Below are 15,558 nucleotides of genomic sequence, written 5' to 3'. Positions count from 1 at the left end.
AGTGCCTTATTTACTGCCTCAACATTCACAACAGTTTTTAAATATAATTTTTCTTTTTTCATCTTTTCAGTAGCGTAGCTACTTGATAGATAAAGTACGTCAGTATGTCAGACCGACCATCTGAAAAACAAAGTAATTCTGTAATTTAATTAAAAATTGTGTAAAATTTTTGTGGTCTAAAATTGTTGTTACTTGATTTTGGGTTATAATCATCGGGTAGTTAAGAAAAATTAAAGGAAATCCTTTCAATCAATTTTAAAGATCTCTCAGCTAATTAATGAAATAATCCTAATTAATTTCTAAGACAATATGCTTAGTTTGCTAAAAATTATATTTTAAAGAACTGAGTTGTTTAGGCCCAGACATTACTTGCATATTGTATTCTGTCCCATACGCCCACCTAACCATTCCACAATGGATTGTAACATTTTAAAAAGATTTTCAACTTTAAGGATTCAAGAAGTCTTAAATCAAAGCAAAAACCGAGTTGTTAAGTTCGAAAGTTACATTAAGGGTTTTGAATAAAAAAATTAAACAGAAACTAATAAGTTTTATGAGGTTTTAGTGACAAATAAGCTTTTATAAAAGCAAACCAATTCCATAATAGTTCAACTTAATCCCTTATTTGCCACGGAAACGCAAATCACAGTCTATAACTTAATTCCTCTATACAAAAACAGATTTGTTCAATTTACAAAATTGTCCATAACATCAAATTTAGGATTTGGTATATATGAATTCCTTAGTTCTTAATTTTGATATGCGACTTGCAAAAAAATTATTTAACCGTGAAATTTTGTCCAATGAATAGCCAATGTGATTACAGTTTGTGATTTTTATCACAGGTCATAGATTTAGATTACTTGTTCATTATTCATCCACATCTCACACATACACACACACACACACACTAACACACACACACACCCAAACACCCCCCCTCACACACACGCACACACACACACCAAAACACACACATACACACTCAAGCACTCACAAGAACACACACACAAACCTTGATTGGTTTGAAATATCCTGTTAGTATGTTGGGACACAAATATAATTTTTTTTATCAACATGAGACTGTAGTCATAATGTCAATTGTTGATACTTTTGTTTAATATCATTGTAGTCTATACCAATCAGTAAAACAAAAGAATATAAAACTTTATCTCGTATTCATTCGAAAAAGATTAATACCCGGTGGATTAGAACCGGTTCTCATCCATATGAAAAAACTATGTCTAGCATCGTATTATATTCAGTTTTCTACAAATATAAAAATGTAGGTACAATCATAAAATGAAAACTGTTTTTTTAGTCTGTGAATTCGGCATCTCGGGGCTAAAAAACTGGCTTTAATCTTGTAATTGTACATTTTATTTTTATATCCGCGGATAGCTGTTTGTAATACGATACGAGAAATAACTATTATAGCTTAAATAAACTATTATATGTCAACTAAATGCCTTGCTTTAAGTAAGGGAAATTATTTCTAGAAATAAAACAAAAATACCACTTATTAATTCACATTCATTTTTTCCTACGTAAAAAGAAACATTCTTTTACATAATTCCACAAAAAAGTTGTTGATTCTTTATCATAACAATCTTTTGTTTTTCTTCTTTGTTCTTGTTTCATTTCATACCATGATGATAATATGATGATGTAGAAACTTACCTAAAAAGTTTTATTTACACATTAATAAAGGAATTAAAAAGAATTTGTTTATCTTGAGAAACCACTTTAATCCCTTGGGGAATTTTTTTTCATTAGGAAGTTTCTTTTAATTCATTCATACAATACGATTGAGTAACACAACTATTCTTTATATATATTCGTCCGACCGTCCATTAAAGTGTTTAGTTTAATGAATATATTTTCCTTTCCATTTGATTTATTGACTATACCTGTATTCCAAACAAAAAGTAACGTTTAATAATACCTTTACTAGCGTCTGCAACTAGCTTATACAAGCGTTTGAGCGTTAGCGTCTGTATGTGCACAGGGTAGTCTGGGTAGGTCAACCTGACCTTCAACTCCTGGCGGTCAAGTGACCCGGCCTCTATCCAGATGGGCCACTACACGTTGTTTGGTTTTGTACATGTGATTGTGACTGGATTATTACTTTTGTACAGAAAGGGGATAAAAATTAACTAAAGCCATCTAACGACCTAAACCTAAAGAATAAAATAGCCTAAAAACATTCCAAGACTTATGTCAAGCTTTCCTAGTTCCCGAAACAGTTTATTAGAAATCTTAAGTTACAAAAAAAAAAAAAATAGGATATGAAATGTCTTCTCAGTCCTATACAATTTTTAGTCAACAGCAAATTTATCTTTGTTATATCGAAAAAATTGTACAAAATTTTTCTAAAAAACAAATGTGCAAAATATATTTATTTGTACACTTGCAAAGTGGCAAGTACATTAAGACTTAATATATTTAGTTACACTTAATCTGGTGGTAATGCTATTATATTAAGATTAGGTAAACCTGAAGTAATATTAAAACTATACAATATACATATATGTTGTGTGTACCATGGATTTAAATGATCCTATATTTATTTCTGTACAATGCTTTTTCAAAAGAATCTTTTTTCTAGAATGTAGTTTTCAAACAAGTGAAATTTTAAAGATAGTGGCCTGCACAGGGTTTTGTCCGGAGGTTTGAAATAAAATGGAAAAAGGCAGGACTCTTAAATGACAAAATACCCTTTAGAACATTTATAATAAAAGTATATTAAATATACATAACTATTACTATTTGTGATGACTAACTAACAGGACAGACAGACGGACAGAACCTTGTTTATTTAAAGATATCTTACCCAAGGCAGTTTATGTTATTTAAATTTGACCTATAAATTTAGCATTGATAGATAAATAAATAAATACATGCAAATCTCAAATCCAAGGACATGATACACAGGGATGAAGGTATAGGTCAATAGCGAAGTATAAATGGATTTTGGCGTAAAATTTATTTTCGTTTTCACTAAAAAAAACCTGTTATAGTAGGGATTAGGGTGCTATTATAACCAAGCTATATTTCGTATTATTATCTTATTTTCATATTTATAGGGGAAGTTTATCATCCATTGGTCCATCCCCATATCCCTGGACATGTTTGAGGTAATGTTTATTTGCTAAATGCAGGGAATTTTATGAGGGTTAGAAAATAGACAGTTTTAAAAGTTTTAAAGACTTCTTCAGTAAAAACTATATCACAACACCTTTTTTGTAAGTAAGTATGTAATTCTAAGAACATTTTAGATACCTACTACTGTATTTTCCATACCCTGTTAAGGTAAATCAAGTTTTTGGAATTTCTTTACTTTATAGTAAAAAATCTTTCGTTAAATGTTAAATAAATATGCACTTAGATTTAAATAACCTGTATTCTACAATATGTTTGTAGGAGTTTATTATCATTTAGGCCACAATTAAAGGTTAACTACACCTCTTTAAAAAATACTGCAGTTTTAATAACAAAGCTACTCTATTAAATGAAGCTTTTCTTTTTAAATTTTTCTGTGTAAACTATTTTTATCGAGTGGTTTTACTTATCCTTGTTATAATTCTATTTTAAAAATCTAAGTATTGTAGTTTAACTTTTTTGCCTAGTTTTAATTATTGTTAAGATAATATCTTCTTATAATAAAATTTGATTTATTAGATAAAGCTTTTAATATCAGTTCCAAGATGTTAATTACTTATAATAAATTTGATAACTACATTAGATATCTTGGATCTACTGCAGTTTACGGTAAAATATTGCTGGTAAGCAATATTTCCAAAAATCTATGAATTTTAAAGGCTGCTAGCTGCCAAACGGCTGAACGTACAGATCATGCCCGCACACTATTTTAAGCGGCATAAGAAGGCCTACAAATAATCTGGAATAGCCAAGATCCAATTATGCACAGGGAAAGCTTCACTAAAGAAAAAATGCGTAAAACAGGTCTTTTTCGCGCATTTCTCGGCACTGCGAGATAATTATGCATTATTGATTTATGGCTATTCCAGATTATTTGTAGGCCTTCTTATGCCCCTTAAAACAGTGTCCGGGCATAATCTGTACGTTCAGCCGTTTGGCAGCTAGCAGACTTTAAAATTCATAGATTTTTGGAAATATTGTTACAGTGAACTGCAGTAGATTCGATATCTTTTTCCAGTATCGCTTCGAAACCGATTAATATCCGGCGGATTAGAACCGGTTCTTAGCCTCACTGAAAATTTTTGTATAGCATCGCATTATATCCAAACGAATATAAAAAGTGCAAAACCCAGTTTTAATCTTATAATTGTACATGTTATATTCGCGGAAAGCTGTTTATAATACGATGCGGTAAATAACTATTAACAAGTTATAAATTAGCAGAGAGAAATAGAGAATGACAAAAAAATAAATAGACAAACTTATAGACAGATATATTGACAAACAGACAGATGAATTGATAGGCCAAAGAAAAAAGACAGGTGGACTAACAAACAGATAAGACAGACAGACGGACAGCTTTTTAGACAGACAGATATTTGGGCATTGCACTACTAACTATCAAAGATAAAAAGTGCTTGAATGAAGCACTTTACATGAAGGAATGTGTTAATTGGAGCAATTAAAATACATTTCACTTTACAACACAAGAAGCCAACAATCTAATACAGAATAATCGGATAAAAATACCTAAATCTTTCAAAAAATTTTTATTATTTTTTTGCCACATTTTTTTTGAATAGTTGGTAGTTGCAAGAAGAACCATAAAAAAATAATGGCGCCCTATAATTTAGGATGCAAAAGGAAGAATTATTGAAGGGTCATTATGTTTCGACCATGTATCCTTGATTTTTATATCCTTTATCTTTGGTTCTAATCACAAGAAAATTTTTAATCTGTGAAAATAACACTTTCAAAATCTTATCAAGTGATAAAAATGCCCCCCTTGAATATTTAAAGCACTAATAAAAAAAAAATAAGTTTTTCAACAGATGATAATTTAAAGTACTATTGATTTTAACCATAAAGCAAAAATTTGAATATCAAACATATTTATACCTAAAGTAAATCAATGATATTAAATTAAATAATAGTGATACTAAAGAAAAATTATTATTATTAGACATTTAAATTTTTCAAATTACAATCTCTTTGAGAAATAAAATTATAGCCAAATTAAGCCTAATTCAACAAGAAAGAAATGGCAAATCCCAGATTATATTTGCTAACCTTTAACCTTATTATAATAGAAAAGGTGTGGCATTCATTCAGAGCTGGATCTTTAAATCGTTTTTATAGTGCGCTGAATCGGGAAGATTCAGAGGTGAACCGTAGGTGCGCTTGTGGTTAGCCACAGCTCACCTATAAAACATTGATTTTTATCACCTATAAAACATTGATTTTTAAACGGTTTTCGGCGCGGTGTTGTTAAATAGCTTGCGACACTCAATAAAATATCGATCCGCGCCAGTACAACTTTATTACTTAAGCAGTGTCAGTAAGGTATTTTATATAAAATGCCGTGTCAGTATGGCATTTTATATAAAACATTAATATATAATTTATTTAAAAATAACTATAAAAATGTTTTCACGATAGTTTTGCAATAAAATATTAAAGTAATTAAAAAAAATATTTATTTATTAGATAAATCATCCCGATTTAAACCGGCAACGCCACTCGGTGAGTGGCATTGTCGCGCCAGTACCGCACCACTGGGTGCGCCAAATCGCCCATGCCATTTCCATTTAAAGATTGGTATTTAAAGATTTGATGGCGCGCTGAATGAATCGCCCCGGTTTAAATCACCTATAAACGATTTAAAGATCCAGCTCAGGATACAACAATATTGTACCAAGGCAATTTGTAAATATTTATTTTACAAGGAGGGGTGTTGTTTTAATTCAGTCAGATACAAAAATATTTTTATAATTTAAAAAATTGTAAAATATAAGTTCTCTATAAAACACATATTAACCATTAATAATGAAAAAATACCTATATAACTTTTTTTGTTTTGCTATAATGAACCCACACTAAAAGTATCCTTACAAATTAATGTCTAAAAAAACGCCACACCTAGAAATTTTCTTGATATTTATATTGCAACTTATTTAATTCATTGCTTTAGCAGATTAGATAATCAAAAACTATTCATTCTTTAAAAAATACATTGTAACGAGGTTTGGTGAATATCCAAATAGGAAGATAGCTAAAACTACCCAAAGACACACTTAAGGGTTTACTGGCAATCAAACCGTCATTTCAGAGATGTTATATGCATAAAAATTTCATTTTTTCATATTATGAGATTTATCAAAACTGTGCAAAGTCAAAGAAAAAAAAACATAATTTAATAAAAATTATCAATTGTATCTATCTATAACCAACTGCAAGTGATGTAAAACTGCCAGAAATGCATAAAAAGTTAATAAAGCTGTGTGTAAGTTGTAACTGGTGTATATAATTGCAATTCCGTGTTCACCGAACAAAAATACAATTTAATATTAAATCTTTTTATTCTGATATTCAAAATATCTTTTTTATGATATTTTTTTTAGAAAGAAGCCAATTTAGACCTTTTTTTACATTTTAAGTAATGAATATTTTTCTAAAAACATAGAATATTCCCTTATGAATGGTATTTTTCAAAGGTATATGGTTTGAAAGGTTTCGTGATTTTCAGACTGAGAACAAAAAAAATTAAATGAAGGGACAAGGGACCAGAATTCTGACAAACAATTGTATTTTTTCAAACACATCTCCTTTATTTCTTTCTTCTATAACCACTTCCATTTTTTTCACTCCACAACCGGTTCTACCCCGAGTTTAACCAGAAAATCATATGCATTTTCAAGTTGAATTGAATAGTAAAAGCCCCTAGAAAAAATGGGGTTTAGTCCCGTATGTGCCAACGCCTCTTACGGGGCGTTGCGTCATACTTTCACAGTAGCTTTTGTTAGGTTAGGTTAAGTTGGGTTAGAGCCCCCCGCAGGGGCTAATCATAGAAGAAAATCTACCGTGAAAATACGACGAAACGCCCCTTAAGAACCGTTGGGACTACACCCGAAATATGTAAAAATGTATTTTTTCATTTGATTGAAAAATATGGTTTGTAAGTAGAAAATTTAAATATTAAATCATAGGCGTCCAAGGGGGGGGGTAATGGGCCATTTGGCACCCCCAAAATTTTGTGAACAATACCCCCCCCAAAAAAAATTACCCCTACCTTGGGGGTGCCGTAGGCACCCCCAAAATAAATGTTCTTTAATAAAAAATTTTGGGGGGGGTATTTACCCCCCCCAAATTGAATGTTCTTAAAAAAAAATTTTACTGAAAATTTTTTTTGAGGGGGGGAGGGAGTAATCCCCGCCTCCCCCCCCCCTAAAAAAAGTCATAGTGTGACTCGAGCCTTGAGGTGTAATATATTTTATGTTCCTCGTTTGGTCTCCCAATAGTTAATGAAAAGTATATCCTAAATGGCTTTTGATAGTTTATTTTAGGATAGGTTATATTGGTTTAGGTGATTGCCCCACATGGTTAAGGAATTGGCCCCCCGCAGGGGCTAGAAATAGGAGAGAAGCTTGTGTGAAAAAAACGAAGAAACGCCCCTTAAAGAGCGTTGCCACAAAAGGGACTATACCCCAATATAGTCCAACCAGTTAAAACAGTTCTTAACTATGATAACAAAAAATTTAATAGTTTGATCATGTTTTATTTGCTTGGGCCTTTATAAGGGCTAAAACCATCCCGGGGATCTATGATGTAATTGTAAAGCACTGAAGATTCCATAAAATAGATACCTAACTAAATTAAATATTTCATTAAGTAATGAAAAAGAATTTCTATAGGCGATTTCTTTTGGGAGGATGTCAGGGTGTCTCAAAACTAGTTATAAAACTTACCAGGACCTATAAGACGCTTCACTTTAAAGTATAATCATATTAGTTCATTGGTTAGTGAGTTAATTATTGTATTTTTATGTTCTAAAGAATGAGATACTACTATATATTTGAATAGTAGTGGCGCCCTTAGCATCTAAGAACTCGTGTTTTCTAAAAGGTAAAAAGGGAGGAGAAAAATAGCCTAAAACCACTCAAAGGATTGACCTATAATAGTGTGGAACCATCATGGGATCTATGTGAAGCTTTCCTAAAAAGGAGAACTCAGTATTAAAAGTAATGAAATCTGAAGCTATAGTCAAATAAACCTTACTTACTACTTTATGTTATAGGATAGTACTTATTAACTTAATAGATTAGGTAGGTGCTTTTTTTACATAATTAAATTACCCCCCAAAAAAATTTTACCCCTGGGGTAAATTAGTTTGGGGGGGGTAATTACCCCCCCCAACAGATTTGGGGGGAGTATTTACCCCCCCCAACAGACTTTAGGGGGGGTAATTACCCCCGCCAATCAAATTTTACCCCCGGGGTAAAAATTTTGGGGGGGGTAAAAAAAATTTCGACGCGCTTCGCGCGCCATTTTACCCCCCCCAAACACGAATTACCCCCCCCCCTAAAATTTTTTACCCCCCCCAAAAAAAAAAGCTTGGACGCCCCTGTATTAAATTATGAAAATCGTATTTTAATAACAAAAATATACTAAATGATAAGTGTTAATGTTAACGATGTAGTGAGTGTCTCCCCAGAGATATCTTATGTTCTTAGAAACAATCTCCGCTGACTGACGGAGAATATATTAGTAGACCAGAGAGAGAAAAAAATCTGGGAAATTATGTATAAGATATCTGAGAAAAAAATGTAGAAGGATTTTTTTTAAATAGAAGCTTTTCTATTATTAGGGTGTGTACATCCGTAAGTCAGATAGGCTCTTTCCGTTAATTTATGAATGTTGCCATTCTTGCTTTTACATATTTTTGTCTATATAGAAGTCATGATTAGGATTGAAAGCCTAAAATTCACTTCTTGGGAACTAGAAATTTATAAAGCAATATCCAAAAATGGGCGCAGCAGATATTTTTAAAGAGTACTTTAAATTTAAATTTGCCCGACACAATTTTGGCTTCATTATGATAATACTAAATCTATTCAAGATTTATAGATTTTGTTTTGAACACTCTATTCACCTATTTTATGAGACAATATTAAATATATTAGTGTAGAATATATTACCCCTCTCACAGATATGATTTACTTAAAAATCCAGTAATAGTACAATAGACAATGTGTTATATAGACCCTTCTTAAGATTATTCTGTTTCCCAATATGCCGTTTCAATTGATTATCATTAAGATAATCTCTATTTTTTTCTAATCATGGTTAGGGACAAGAATCTAACCCATCATCTCTTCATCTTCTACTATTATCTCCCCAACGACGAGCGAATGTGATACGTTAATTGGTATACTATCATAATAAAAGAAAATCACATGTACAAATAGCCCTGCCTTAAGATGTCCATGTCTCGGATGCCTCGGAGGAAAATTATAATAATCGTTCTCAAAGCTTAAACTGTCAGTATTTAGCAAATCAAGCGGCTGATCCTCTGGCAGCAAGGGTAGAGCAGCTAGCTGTCGGCCTGACCGCTGCTGCTGGCTGTTTTTGCTGGAGGCTGTGTCTGTTTGTTGGTTGACCTGTAGGATTGTGACACGGTTGGATTCTGTTTTACACACTACCTCGTAATTAACTGTTGTATTCTTCTCCTGTACCAGTTTCAAAGTTTTAATTTATTCTTTAAAAATCTTTTTGGTTCAATATCTATAATAAAAGTAGAACGATGTATGTCTGTCTGTATGTCTGTCTGTATGTCTGTCTGTCTGTGTGTCTGTTTGTTTGTAAAGAAGGTTCTTGCTAACCGCTGAACCGATCGGGTTCTCATTAACAGGGTAGCTTCTCAAAGGTCCCGGGGAGGTTTTTAACTATTTTGGGGAAGGGTACCACCACCATCCCCAGAAAAATCGACAAAAATAAGAATATAAAAAAAAACGCAATTATCTAAAAAAAAGACTAACACCATCTATCGGCGAAAAAATATTTTTAGTAAATAGCGGATTTTAGAATAAATTGAAAAGAAACAATTTTACGTGTCCATAGAGACCTCTAGGGGCGTAGCCGCTAGTTTTTTAATAAAACAGTTTCAATTTTTCTGATTTTTCATTTTAAATTTGTTTGAAACCATTTGTTATTTTATATTAAATTTAAACATACCACGGCTGGTTTTTTATTAAATGAATAAGTTAGGGTACAATGTTTGGCACTTTCGATATAAGTAAATGATAATAAAAAACCCATAGAATGCGATAATAACTTCAGAAAAATCGAAGAAAATAGTTTTCATACTTAATTAACGTTTTTAAGTTTTTCTTCAAAAAGTTTAGATAAGATGCCTTTAAAAGTCGTCTATGATTTTGTCAGGGATAAAAATGTAACTTTAAAATAAGAATTACAACATATTTTGTCAATTAGTACAAAGTAAAATTTTGAACATTTTATTGATCAGTATATTTTTTAAAATGTGAAGTAGAAACCTGAATATTTTATCATGAAAATTGTGTTATGATTTGATTGTCTGCTAGATTACAAGAAAAAAGATACTGACAGTACTTGTTGGTTCTTTAAAAAAAATTAGGTAGATTACTTTCAGAACCCCTCTTTTTGCAACGTTATTTTAATAGAACAGAGACGTAATCTTAGTGTACTCAATATCTAGACAGCCAACCATTGTTTTAGAATTGTTCAATTTTTTTAACTTCTGATAAAAACAGAATTAATGGTATTTTTGTAAATATTATACCTCCAAGAAATGGCTATACTTCCCAATCATATGTTGTGTGATATTTAAGAGGAATTATTTTGATATAATGTCATTAAAATATTCGTTGAAAAAAGTGCTATTCTAGCTTATACTTTACATTTTAATGTGTATGATAATTCAAATAAAAGATAATGAAGATTTATATTATATTTAATTGTTATAATTATAAAGAAAAACCTGGAAACAGTAAAAAACTGACTTTATTTTATTGACGTAGGGAAAATTTTGTCAAATATTTGAATAAAAAAGCAATATAAAACAAAATAAATTATTTTTAATATAGTCACAAAAAGGCTTAATGAGTTTAGGAAATATTTCATTCACTAATCATGTCATTTAAACTCTATTACATAGAATACAGTGTAAAAAGATGTTCTCGTTTTAATTTTAAGTAATTTCAAATGCATTTTAATACCTTTTAATGATTTATTTTTTGAAACATCTTTTTATAAAATGTTAATGATTTTTGAAGTTATATGTTAAAATGTTTTTAAATTATGTTAACATTTTGTTTTAAATGTAGAAAATTGGTAATTCTAAACATTCTAAAAATGATTTTATTAAATTTTCATCACTTAAATTGCATGTTTGATGAAATTTTCAACTGATAATTCAAGAAAAATCGTTTAAGTTTTATTATATTTTACTTTGAAATGTTAAAAAAATATATCATTGTCAAAAATGTGGAAGTTATACTTTCCTCAAAAAAAGACCTAAAACATGCAAATTAACACGTGTAATGAGATTTTTTTTCTTTCAGGTTTAATTTTAAGTAATTATTGATATTTTTTGTAAAAAGGATTTTATATAAAAAGTTTTAAAACTCGAGTTATGTAGTGGTTCTAAAAAAGGTTGCGAATTTATGCAATTTTCTTGCAAAAAAAATTTTCTAGGATTTTAAAAATAGCAAAGGATGTTATTAGACGTACTTACAGATACAATTGCTAAGTCATTTTGGCCAAACACTAAAATAAAGTTTTGACATCTGAGGGCCCATACGTGATACAGAATTTATTGAAAAATTTGAATATACATTGTACGTACACAGAAAAAAATTCAAAAAAATTAATCAATAAAAATTCATATTTTTCATTGTTTGTGTAAAAAATAGATGTAAGTAAAAGTCCAAAATATGAATTCTAAAATTCTTAGTACCAATGAAAGTCAAGGTAGGAGATCTAATAATTCACCATCATGAATAATTTTCCCGGATTTTTTGGATCAGTAATATATGACATAAAATCACTTCACATAAATTCATTTCACATAAAATATTTGACATAAAGTATCATTTGACATAAACTCATTTGACATAAAGGTACATTTGACATAAAAACGTTTCACATAAACTCATTTGGCATAAAGGTACATTTGGCATAAAGATACATTTCATATAAAGGTATACTTGACATAAAGGTACATTTGACATAAAGGTACATTTAACATAAAGGTACACTTGACATAAAGGTACATTTCACATAAAGGTACCCCAAGCATGGCAACCGGTGAACAGAATCTCAGTTCTGCACCACAAGCCTCGCACGACTGAAGTTCCCATGTCTATACAGTCATATTTATATGAAAATATTTTTAGAAGATTTTTGAATTTTTTTTTGAAGATTTTCTTTTAATAATAAATAAAAATTTCTAAAATCTTTTTAAAAAATGGAAAATCTTCAAAAAAAAATTCAAAAATCTTCTAAAAATATTTTCATATAAATATGACTGTATAGACATGGGAACTTCAGTCGTGCGAGGCTTGTGGTGCAGAACTGAGATTCTGTTCACCGGTTGCCATGCTCGGGGAAAAAAATGACAACCTCGGGTACACTTTGAAATGTATCTTTATGTGAAACGTTTTATGCCAAGTGTACCTTTATGTCAAATGTACCTTTATGCCAAGTGTACCTTTATGTCAAACGTACCTTTATGTCAAATGTACCTTTATATCATATGTACCTTTATGTCAAATGTACCTTTATGTGAAACGTTTTTATGTGAAGTGTACCTTTATGGCAAATGTACCTTTATGGCAAATGTACCTTTATGGCAAATGTTTTTATGTCAAATGTACCTTTATGTGAAGTGATTTTATGTCAAATGTTTTATGTGAAATGAATTTATGTTAAATGATATTATGTCAAATATTACTGATCCGATTTTTTGGCACATGGATAAAAAGATTGGAATATTTGCGAACAGAAGAATATGCAATTTTCTTTCAAGATTCTAATTTTGTTGGAACAAACAAAGTTTTTGGATCACATCCAGTTTGAAACAAACAAATTAAAAAATTTAATCAACAATTGCTAGAACTAAATTGATAACTCTAGTTAAATTCTTCATAAAAAACTTATTAATTTCTTTTAATAAAAAATTATCCTATTATATAAAGTATTAACTTTTTTTGTCTGTAGCAAAGGATCTTGAAAACCGATGAACCGATATGGTTCACCTTTACAGTAAAGATTCTTATAGGTCCATGAAAGGCTTTATTTTTTCTTTTTTTTTGGGGGGGGGTGTATTCTCATCCTTCTAACAAAAAATGTCCAACCCCTACCCCCAAAATAACATTTTTTTCTTTTTCTATTTAAAACTTTCATCCTCCCAAGATAAGTGCCCCTAGAGGTTTCTAGGGGTGAAACCGCTAGTATCAATAATGCAATAAATAAACTTTTCTAAAAGATTGCCCTTTAAAAGCCAAATGTAAGCATAGGAAATTTCAAAAGACTGGACCCCAAACCAGGTCTGATCCTTAAATGTCATTGTCAACAACTAGAGAATGCAAGAAGAAGTGTTGTTATGGGGTATTTTCCTTCCTACATCAAGCATTGAATACTCATACTGTAAAAAATGTTTGGAAAAAAAGTTACATTAAAACTATAAAAATAATAAATCTCTCCCCAAAATTTTACGTTTTCGATATATTACTAGAACAAAGCTCTTTATAGTGCCTATAAACAAAATGACGTCATTCAATACAAATGACAAATGGTAGGCCAACACACACTAAATTACCAATGACAGGCCAATATACATTTAAATTAACCAATGGTAGGTCAGTATGACGTTAATTTTTATATGCATTATAAAAAGCTTCACTAGAACAAACAAGTCAAATTAATCGCATTTAACATCAAATAGGTAGTAGGTAAATCTTAAATTTAAAAATAAAAATACATTTTTTTATGAATTTTAAGAGTGCTAAAGTGCAAAGCTCTTACAATTTTAATTTGAGCGTTGTTTGTTGAAAAATGCATGCAGGAAATGCTTCTTCTATGTGAATCCTTATTTTTCCTTCAAAGTAATGCAACAACTAAATGGTCTATACGTCCGTTTTTCTGTATAGTAATTAAAGAAAGAAATATTTATATATAGACTCCCAACACCTTTTTTTGCCTTGACAAATTGTCTTGTGGACTTAAAATGTTTCATATCGAGAATCAAATGAAATATAATAAAAATAAAATGAGAAAAAGTTGCATAAAATATAATGCAACATAGAAACTAAAGTACAAATGTGATTATCCTTATCAAAAGAGAGAACCTGGCTTTATCTTAACAACTTCTGTCACAAACACCAAGCTTACAAATTCTAAACATTAAATCTTTTGTTAAATGCATTTTATATATTTATTGTTTTAAAATCCTTTTAGTTTATTATAATTCTTAGGTACAATAGTTGGTGGAAGCCTAATTTATCTACAATTATTCTAAATCTTAGTGAATTTAAATTTAAAAGATTCCAATTTAAATTATTTTCATAGTTAAATATTTTCTAAATTGACATACCTAAATCTAGTTTAGTTGATAAAAGTGGCATATTTTTAGTTTATTTATGAGGTAATATGAAACTTGTTAAGTGAGCAAATAATTTCTAAAAACTCAGTAATTCATCATTAAAAAAAATTGCACGAAAATATAATCTTTGATTCCTGGCATATACAACAGAGAATTGTTTGAGTAGCGGTCAGATCTTGTGACATAGCCCGCTCATATTCTAGCGGTCAGACCTTGTGACATAGCCCGCGCTTTTTCTAATACTCTTCCTCTATATTATTGCTAAACTTCGCAAACATTTGTAGGATATCCGCATATGTTTTTCATCACTCTATGATTTTTAATTCACTTGTTTATTTTTCACTTTTTTTCAAATATTATCCTAATTTTTGGGGGGTCTAAAAACAAGAAAAGTATATTCATTTAATATAAATTGTATCCATAATTTTTTTTTTCTTTGTAGGCTTCTGGCATTTTAGTTAATAACTCAAATTTCTAGATTTTTAACTGTATAATTTAAATATCCAGTCTTAAAAACCTACTTTGAATACCTAATATTTAGTATATTGAAAGAAAAAGAAAAAACAGGTAATATAATTCTTCTTGGGGACAGAACCCCCTCCCATATTTTCGTTTGTTTGTTATTTCTTTTGGTCAGTTAGGTTAGGCTGTATTTGGTACTAGGTGGCCCTGCAGGGTTAGTCAACGCATGGGCTAACATAAGAAAAAAAACTTCCCCCCCTCAATTTTTTTCAATTTTTCTCTAAAATCACAATCTATTTTGATGAAGATACATTATTCGAGAAAACTGTGAAGGTACATATATATCAAGACAGATCTAGAAAATAAAAGTATGTGTCAATGGTTTACCATAACTCTGCCAAAATGTCTGAATATTAACAATTACGATATGTCTTTGAGACCAGGGCCGGGGTGGTTAATAAGTTAATAACAAACAATTTATAATTGGAGCACAGTGGAAAAATACAAAATATGGT

At 30.2% G+C, this 15,558-nt stretch overlaps 1 protein-coding gene across 18 annotated transcripts in view; it reads right to left on the bottom strand.

The window, feature by feature from the left end:
* Magi (membrane associated guanylate kinase, WW and PDZ domain containing protein magi) overlaps positions 1 to 15,558 on the bottom strand; it is a 278,759-nt gene that overhangs the window by 148,143 nt on the left and 115,058 nt on the right. Inside the window, exons 1-2 of one of the 18 annotated variants that reach the window (XM_080153878.1) lie at positions 9,414 to 9,686; positions 1,946 to 2,081 (exon numbers count right to left, since the gene is read on the bottom strand). The exons of the other annotated variants lie outside the window; for them this stretch is intronic. The gene's annotated coding sequence lies outside the window, so the exon portion shown is untranslated. Of the gene's footprint in view, positions 1 to 1,945; positions 2,082 to 9,413; positions 9,687 to 15,558 lie in introns of those variants that run through there. 18 annotated transcript variants of the gene reach the window in all.

The sequence above is a fragment of the Acartia tonsa genome, chromosome 3 (assembly GCF_053477335.1).
Source record: "Acartia tonsa isolate MP-2025a chromosome 3, ASM5347733v1, whole genome shotgun sequence".
NCBI lineage: Eukaryota > Metazoa > Arthropoda > Copepoda > Calanoida > Acartiidae > Acartia > Acartia tonsa.
Note: the sequence above shows the minus strand (reverse complement) of the source record. Positions and strands in the feature narration are given on the sequence as shown.